Below are 9,346 nucleotides of genomic sequence, written 5' to 3'. Positions count from 1 at the left end.
TATGCCTCCTCCAGTGCCTTACGGTTAGGATGGCTCACTCTCCTCCCCTCCCCCCATGCTTCTCCTTCCCCCATACCTCAAACTCCCCCCCCACCCGCTTTTGTCCTGCCACTTCAGAGCCCCCTTGGTAACATTTATTCTGCCTTTGCTTTCTTATGTGTAGACAATACAGCTGCTTAAAGAGCTCTAAATCTTCCCGTTAAAACAATACTTAACTGTGCGACAGATGCCCCAGTGCACCTTGGGACGAATGTATTATAGACCCAGATCTGCAAACAGTGAAAGGCAACTTTCCTTTCCTGTCTTACCAACTCGACCCACCCACCCCCAAAGGTTTAATCAATACAAACCAGCCAAGGGAGAACGATAAATACTGGGCTGAACCCCGGCTGTTTTCCTCCTGAGGATCTCAAAGCATTTGATCAGCACAGAGAGGAAAGATGACTATCCCAGGTCATGCAGCAGGTTAGTGTTAAAGCCAGCATTAGATCCTGCATCACATGATTGCCAAGCCTATGTTCTAACCACTAGACTGGTGGTTTTCAACCTTTTTCCATTTGCAGACCCCTAAAAAATTTCAAATGGAGGTGGATATCTTAGACATAGTCTGCGGACCTCAGGTTGAAAACCACCGCACTAGACAATGCTGCCTCTCTTCACAACAGCCCAGGGAGGAAGGTAAGTAACATGGAGAGATTACTTCATCTGCCTCTGAAATGCAGTCACATCTGGGGTGGAGTCTGGCAGCTGTTTCACAGCCATACTATAGTTTAGGGTAGGAGGTGGGGAAGGATACTGGTCCATATTCCAAGCTGTGTCTCTCAGGAATGTGGTCTGGTTTTAAAGCAGGGGTCTGGAAACCAGGACTCCTGGTTCTGATACTGTATGACCTTGGGCAAGTAAGCTGACCTATCTGTGTCTCTTGAAAGGCATATAACTTGTTTAGGTGCAACCTAATCCACCTACCAGAGTAGGAAAAGCCCAGTCAGGGACTCGCTCTCTGTGCAATTGTAGTAACAGAAAGCACTCATCGATTCATAGAGTCCAAGGCCAGAAGGGACCACTGTGATCCTCTCATCTGACCTCCTGTATAGCGCAGGCCAGAGAACTTCCCCAAAATAATTCCTGGAGCAGATTGCTTAGAAAAACATCCAATGTTAATTGAAAAATTGTCCATCATGGAAGATCCACCATGACCCTTGGGAAAAAATTTACACCTTATTTCCCATCTGAATTTGTCTAGCTTCAACTTCCAGCCATTGGATTGTGTTAGACCTTTCTCCGTCCAAGTGAGATCTCGGGCTGGGTTCTTTAAGAGGCCAGCTCCCATCTAAGCAGCAAACTAAGAGTTAGACGGTCAAAAGATATTGTCATGTTGGTGTCACAACAGCTGCCACCGGGTCTAGAACACTGCTGAAAATCTCAATATTGCCAGCCCTTGCAATATATGAGGTTTTCCTTAAAGCCCCAGATCCCAGAATCATGTGAACAAGGAAGAATTTCAGCTTTGATTTAAAAGGAAAAAAATATAAGCATCTGCCAGTTGCAGAGAACAGCTTGAGAACAGGAGCCAAGGCTCAAAAACCAAAGGGTAAATACAAAGAACCCCAAAGATCTACCTTCATAGGTATGTAGATGCCTAACTCCCATTGATTTCAAATGCCTGAATACCTCTGAGGATTGGGGCCAAAATGTATTATTATTTTTGTTTGTAAATCTGGCTATTTATATGCCAGTTTCATGAGGGTTTTTTTTTTTGGGGGGGGGGGGGAGGTATTGGTCTGACAGGATTTTGGAACCCTAGTGGCTGGCAATGCCAAAATCTGGCCCTTATTTAGGTGGGAGCAGTCGGATCTCTATTGACAATCCAGCCTCATTTGGGGGTGCTGAGCCCTTAAAAATCGAATGCCTCAGGAATGTGGTGGAGGTGTCGTACTTTCCAAAGCAAATATTCAAAGCATCATAACAGGTTGAGACTGAACCCCTGATTAGCGTACTCTACACCTGCCTTTAACTATTGAAGACAGAGGGCCTGTCCCTGCTCCCGGTTGAAGTCAATCGCAAAACTCCTGTGGGAGCAGGTTCTGTTCCTGAAATTGAACGGAAAAGCCGTGCCAGCTGTTGCATGTGGAGCCTCAGACACAAGGAAAAAATCAGGGAGAAAATAAGCTCTTTGGTTTATAACAGTAGTGATGACCTCTAGGTCCTGGCATTTCCTGGCTGTTAACGATCTAGGAGCCTAAGGCCCTTAACCCAGGTGGCTGTTAACGGGCAGGAAATGCCCAGCCTGGAGGTCTGTTGTTGCTTAATCCAGCACTCACTGTTCTGCTTGGGCTATAGCATTAGCATCGCTGGCCCGCATAGCCCAGGCCTCAGTCTTCACTTCACTGCTCTAGAAACACTCCCCACCCCCCCCCCGCAAAAGCAAAGGCAAAAAGGACACAAAGCATTGTGGGAAAAGTCAAGGTGCATGCATTGTCTGAACCACAGCAGAATTCACTGTCCTCTCAAAGGGGCTTTGCCTAGCAGCTGGGTAGCAAAAAAACCATGGCCTAGAAAACAGGAGGCAAACCAACAGCTGAAAGCTAAGACAGCCTACAAAAATACAGCAAAGCCAGGTCAAGCCTGAGCCTGGTCATTTAGATATTGTTGCTCCCAAGATCCTCAACTCTATAGAGCCACCAGCTAACATTGTGTCATAATATAAAGATCCCTCACCGTAGTGGGGGTTCCAGATAGGGACATTCCTTGCCAGCCAGCACTAGAGTATGATAAAGTCCCTGCATCTATCCTGACTCAGAACATTTCTTTCTAACTAACGTTCCCTCCTAACCATATTAGAAAAACACCCCGATCCCTGCTGTTTAATGCCAAGATGCTCCTAACGTTCTCCCTTTAAGGAAAGTTGCTTTGAAGAGCGACCTTCTTTTCTCAGATTTCCATCTCTAGATACCTGGCTTTAAATCCTAAGGAGGTGACAGGAGTTGGGCGGTGTCAGCCAGCCCTTTTGTTTACATCCCCAAAACTCTATTGTGTTTTTCTTTTCCCCCTGCATGATTATCAATTTCTGCCTCAGAGAAGCTCAGGGCTGGAATAGCAGGGGAGCTGTGAGTGAAGACCAAAAGGCATATCAGCAGAGCTGTGTGGGGATCCTAGGGCTGGAACAGCCGGTGGTAAATCAGAGTTAAATTGTACCAGCAAAGATTTACGTGTCGCCCTAAACTTGATTAGCTGAAAGTGATGTGGGTAGGTGTGTGGACAATGCTGGGTGTGGCCTGGTAGTGGATCGGCAGCAAATGCTTTAGGTGAGGACTGAGGAGAATTGGCAAAGCTGCTTAGGGAGAGCAGGACTGGAATAGTGGCGGGGTGCTGCATGACATGACTGAGGTGCATTGACAGCGCTGTGGGGGATCCCAGGACTGGAATAACAAGGATGGTGTAAATTAGGACCGAGACACATTAGCCGAGACTGTATGAGGCATAGTTCGCCCACTTCGAGATTTGATCCAGACAGTGAGCATAAGAAAATAGATGACAAGCCATGGAACTGCTTCCATAGAGTCAATGGGAGCAGAAGTGGCCCCTGTCTGTGTGTTGGATAGCGAGGCTATGCCTAGCAGTAGAGGGTTAGTGTGTAGAGGCCACGTTTTATGGTCCATCTGTCAGTCCCAGCACGAGAGACAGTGTGAAGGACGTGCAAATTCTTGTGCTATGCCCATTGCCTTCAGACTGGGGGGGCATCCCCTGCATTTGGATGATCTTGGAGGTGTAACACGTCTTGCCCATGCCCAGAAGCTGTTAGTTACTGGCAGACATTGCTAGTGCCCCCAACCCCACCAGCCTCTTCTTGTGCTCCTGCCCTTGTACACGATGCTTCCTGATGGCCCCTGGACATGGTGCTCAGCCGTGCTGCGCAGGGAGCAGGCGAGGCAGAGTCTGGCAGAGCTGTGCTTGAGCAGACTGTCGACTTTGACTCCTGGCTGGCTGAGCTCTGGTTCTCACCTTGCACGGGAGGGCATCACAGATATAAGCGAAGGCAGGAAGACTCATTATAAAATCCGACTAAGCTGGCCTCTCGGAATCCAATCTCCTGTCTCAGCAGCCTCCTTCTCTCAGGGGGAGCCGTGCATGGGCTGTGGGGTCAGGGCCGGACAGAGAAGGAAGGGGATAGAAAGAGAGAGAAAGAAGGCTGAAAAAGAGGAGGAGGAGGAGACGAGGTATAGAAAGCAAGAATGAAAAAGAAGACTATAGAGAGGGAGAGAAAGGGAGAGAGAAATGACAGAGAGAGAAGGAGAGGGAAAGAGGGTATGGAAGAGAGAGAAGCAGGACATTGATGCTATGGTGCTTTAGTAGAACATGAGCTTTTGCCAGTCTTGGATCTTGCATCTAAGATCACCAAGCTAAGGACTCAATAAATACTCTGGCCCTGAGTGGCATTTCTGTCGAACCAGCCCCCCTCCTCCCAGCCGGCTTCCCGGGACCCAGGCTGCCCCGTGCGACTAAGTGTGCCGTCCGATTTGGTGGGCAGTGTCTCTCGAGATCTGAAGCCGTCTCCTGCCCCTGCCACCCCTCTCCCGGGAACCGTGCTTCCCCTGCCCTGCACCCAGGTAGGCGGCAGGTAGAGAGGACGCTGCACAATCATGGCTCTTTAATTGCTTCTGCCCAGCAGCCCTCCGCTGGAATCGCTTCTTTCTCTCCCTTCCTCAAGCGCGTGGGGCTCTCGGAAGATGCTCTGGATAAGCAGCCGGTCCCTGCGCCGGCCAATCATTGTCTGAGCTATCAATCAAGGGTGACAGCCTCGGGAAACAAGAAAAAACGCCCAGCTCCCATTAACAGCCCCAGTGCTTTGCAGCCCCCCCACTCCTCCCTCTTCCCCCCTCCCCGTCCCAGAGACAAAAACAGACTGACAAGATGGGGGCTGGGGCATCAATCAAAGCGGCCAGCGGAACAACCTCTCCCTGGCACTAATAAATACCTTCCCCTCCCCTCATTGGACACTCGGCCTAATTTCTCCCCCCTCCTTCCTTTTTTTTTTTTTTTTTAACGGCGAAACGCCGCCTGTTTCTCCCCCCCCGCCCCCCCCCCCAAATTCCCAGCAGCCCTTGGGAAAGCAGATGTTAGGCTGCGGAAATGGAGCTAGGCCGAGGCTCAAGTGGCCCAGTAGGCCTCGGTTGCCATGACGACTGCCTAGACCTCCTGCTGTCGATGCTCTGCCTTGTCTTGCTGGCTCAGTGATTATCTCCATCTCCGCAGCCCTCGCCATACGGCCCGGGCTAGAATCAAATCCCCTTGCCCCCACCCCACCCCCAGTCCGGGGAATCCCCCGGGATAGCCCCACCACCACCCACGCACACAGAGCGGGCGTTCAGACGGAGGCAGCTTTCAATGGCTCCTCGAGGCCTGGCTGTGTCATTGGGTGGGAGGTGAAAGGGTGAGGCTGGCGAGAAGAATGAAGGGCCATTGGGACTGGCGGGGGTTGGAGGGTACGAATATTTGGGCTGCGGTGGCATCTTGGCCCCCCACCCCCACCCCACCCTAGCCCTGCCTGCCCATGTGTATTTTCCACCAGGGACCAATACATGGGCTCCGTGGGCAACGAGGTCTGCCCAGGAACAATGAGATTTGGGAGCCAGATCAGCGCGCGCAGCTGCTGGGATGCCGTTGCAATTTGCCACCCCCATTCCCTGTCTCCCCTTTTCTGTGGTTCCAGTTCACCAGTACAGAGACTGAGAAGGCTGACAGTGTGCCTTCCTGATCTCTAGGCTGCCCTAACTTTTGCCAAACTACACACCACTCCCATGGGCCCTTGTGGCAGCTGGGAATAGCCAGGCCATAGGAAGACCCTGGGCATGGCCCCGCACTGCCCCTATGTTGGGGAATCCTGTGAGGGATGGCGTAGGGTCAGCTATGCCAGCTCAGTGCCTGCTACGAGGTTCCCTACCTTGTGGGTATTCCCTGGGGGGATGGATGGTGCTGGGCAGGGATGGATCCCCCATTCCTGTCTGACTCTATTTCAGATACACCCATCACTATTGTGTTTAGATTTGAAGCTCTTGAGGTCAGGGACTCTCTCTTCCTATACGTTTTTACAGCTGCTAGCACAACAGGGCCCTGATCCCCCGGGGCCGCTGGGTGCTATTGGTATATAATCCTAACCACTGTAATATCTGAGCGGCTTCTCTTGAGACAGAAGGGAAAGACGACTCAGGAGGCAGAAGATAAAGAGTCCAGCTGGGTATTGAGGGTTGCTAGCTAAGAAGGATTGTCTGTGCCGGGGAAGGGGCTGTGCTTATTGGGGCTACGGTCTGTAGTGTATGTGGGTAAACAATGCCTGATTGGGTCCACATTGTTGGAGCTAGGCCCCATTTATTTATTTAGTTATTTCTTTATTTTAAATATTTATTTATTTTTGTTTATTTGCATTTCTGTAGTGCCTGTGGGTCCTAATTACAGACCAGGACTCCATGGTGATAGATGCTGCACAAATACAGAACAAAAAGTCCCAAAGATCTTACCGTCTAAGACAAGAGTCACCAGATGAATCCAGACAAATAGATGGGGGAGTACGAGAAACCAGTGAGACAGTACCGGTCAGCACGCAAGGTAGTGGTATCATGACACCAGCAGCCTTTTCCCCTACGAAATCCAATATTGCCCAACCCCAAACGTTCAAAAATCATACGTCGGACACCTCCTGCCCCGTGAAGTCATGAGATTTAAAACAAAACAAAGCGACACTCCAGTCCAGTGGCCAAGCTTTTCTCTGCAACCACGAGGGCTAGAAACTTGCTTGCTTGTTTTCAATGAAAGCTGAGATTCTCTCAGAATCACTTGGCTCTAGGAGCTGGGGCTCTGCGTAAAACATCAAATATTGCGTGACTCTCAGCTCCAGTTCCAGGGAAATCCCGCAGCCGTGAGGCACAGGAAGAAGCATGATCCGAGTGCTAATAGCAAGACCAGCCTCGCTAGGAACCCTCTGACTTTGTGCGAAATGGGGGAGAGTAGCGGGAACATAAGAACATAGGGAAGGAAATGGGTAGAAGGTACCAGGTGGAAGGTACCAGGTTCACAGCCCGGAGACCAAACATTCCTCTTTATGTCCAGAACAGGTGCAGCACAGAGAGCTTCAGGGAGCTTTCCCCTTCGCACCCTACCCTACCCATGTGTCTCAACCTGGAGGGACCATCCCCAGAGGTAAGAGTGGAGGTGGCCCATTTGATCCTTAACCAGCCACTGGGACCATCGCTTCATTTTATGGGCTGCCCAGCAGAGGGTGTTCCTTTGACGTATAGACCAGTTGCCATAATTTTGCTGGGAGGGGAGCTCTGTTCTCTGCCCTCTTGGCCTCTGCTCTCTGGCTTCCCCTCCCCAGTCCCTCAGTGCACACCTTGCAAGCAGCTAGCTGAAATCCAGAGCCGCCTCTGTTTTCCCAAGGAGCTGAGCCAGAATCCTGGCCACTTGGGTGCCTTTCCAAAACCCCTCCAGTGTCATCGCAATGTCCCATCATCTATGACCAACACAGTGGCGGCCCCCCTTGGAAGCGATGTCTTTTGTCAGGCTCCTCCGAGTTGATTGTCTGTAGCTCTGTCTTTGTCAGTGTGTGTGTCAGAGGTGAGCCACTGATTGGGAGGTCAGGGTAGGGGGTAAAGTGAGTCACTGAGGAGGGGGTGGGAGGGATATGCTGCAGGCGGTGAAAGGAGTGGGCAGTGCAGCCATTGTTCCCGGCTTCCCTCTCCACCGCTCCTCTCCCTCCTTCCAAACCCTCTTTGTTCCTGAAAGGAGGGTTTAAGCAGGGGCTGCATTGACAGTGCTGGAGAATGAAGTAGCCCCAGAGTGGGAGGCAACCTGAGCAATGACAGGGCAAACTTCAACCACCCTGCCCTACCTAGGTGCAGTTATTTCCTTGTCATCTCTACTAGTGGCCCGCTCATCCGGGAACATGGATACAATGTTCCCTGGATGCAGCGTCCCTTCTTTTGCTGCAGCCAGCTCTCAGATCTGTTCCCCACCTCCTACCCTGTTTGGGAGCAGCTGTAGGTATCACACAAGTGCCTCAGGGACAGGATTCAACCCCAAGGCTAGCCCTCTTCAGACACCAGGTCCTGCTGCTTCCAGACTCCCCCTCTCTCCACTGCTCCGACCCAGTGCTGTTAGTTGGAAATGCTCTTCGAAGGCACTGGTACCCACTTTGCTGCTGCCTAGTATACTGGGTGTGTGGGGGTATTGAGAATACCACTTCAGAATAATCAGGGCATAGGCACAACCCAGCCATGCTCCTAGCCTGCCCCCCCGGGCCATCTCCTGGTGCCTATTGTGCCGGGCCACCACACCAGGCAGAGGGGCTCCCTGCATTGGGTTTATTTTGGGTGGGAGCAGAAGGGAAGAGGGCTTTATGGCTGCCTTGGGGCCCTTTTGCACGAACTTAGCTAGGGTCACAGGGCAACAAACACTCTGGCTGCATAAGCCTATGCGGTCGGCTGGAGTAAGCCCATGGGGCTGGGGAAGAAGGATGGTCCAGGGGTTATACCACTAGGCAACTAGGGTTTGATTCCCTGCTGTGCCACAGACTTCCTGTGTGACGTGGGCAAGTCACTCAGTACCCGAGCTGTACCACAGGGGTAACACCCCGGCCCTACCTCACCGAGGGGATAAATACATTATAGACTGTGAGGTGCTCAGACACTCTGGTGAGGAGGGCTGCAGACGTACACAGACACCGTGTAAGACAAGGAGAGGGACTTGGAACCGATCCCTGCAGCGAACGTGGTGCTGGGGCGAAATGGAGTTGTGTTTCTCTAGCCAGGACAGCTAGATTCCCATGTGGTCCCTGCCAGACTAGATGGGCCCTGTCACCTCAGGGGATGCCCTGACAGGGTTCCGTACTTGGCCTTTGGTTGCAGGCATTCCAGGGGGCAGAGCAGGCAGCAGCAGCTGGGAGGCGGTTTCCTTAGCTTCCCTCCCAGTCTTTGCTTTCTTGTACTGTCCTGTTCTCTGGCCTGCTTCTCCTCTTCTTCCCCGTGTCAATGGGGAGGCCACGGGGGAGATGCACGTTCTTCCAGTGGCTGCAGTTGTGGTGCCCACAGGGTGCCCCAGCCTCCTGCCTGGGGCTCACACAGGGCCCGCCTCTGTGTGTGTAAGAAAAGCCCCAATGAGTCATGAAACGCAGAGGCAGCAAAGCCCCGGGCCTTACACTGCAAGGACCAGTCCTGTGGCAACCAGGGGCTTTCCCCTCATGCTCCTGGGAGCTGACGGCCGGAGGTGCTGAAATGCTGCCAAGTCTCGTCTCCTCCCTTGCTCTGGTTTTCTACCTGACGCAGACTGGACTAGGAACAGTTCTTAAGAATGG

Source organism: Lepidochelys olivacea (assembly GCF_965140295.1).
Source record: "Lepidochelys olivacea isolate rLepOli2 genome assembly, chromosome: 27".
NCBI lineage: Eukaryota > Metazoa > Chordata > Testudines > Cheloniidae > Lepidochelys > Lepidochelys olivacea.
Note: the sequence above shows the minus strand (reverse complement) of the source record.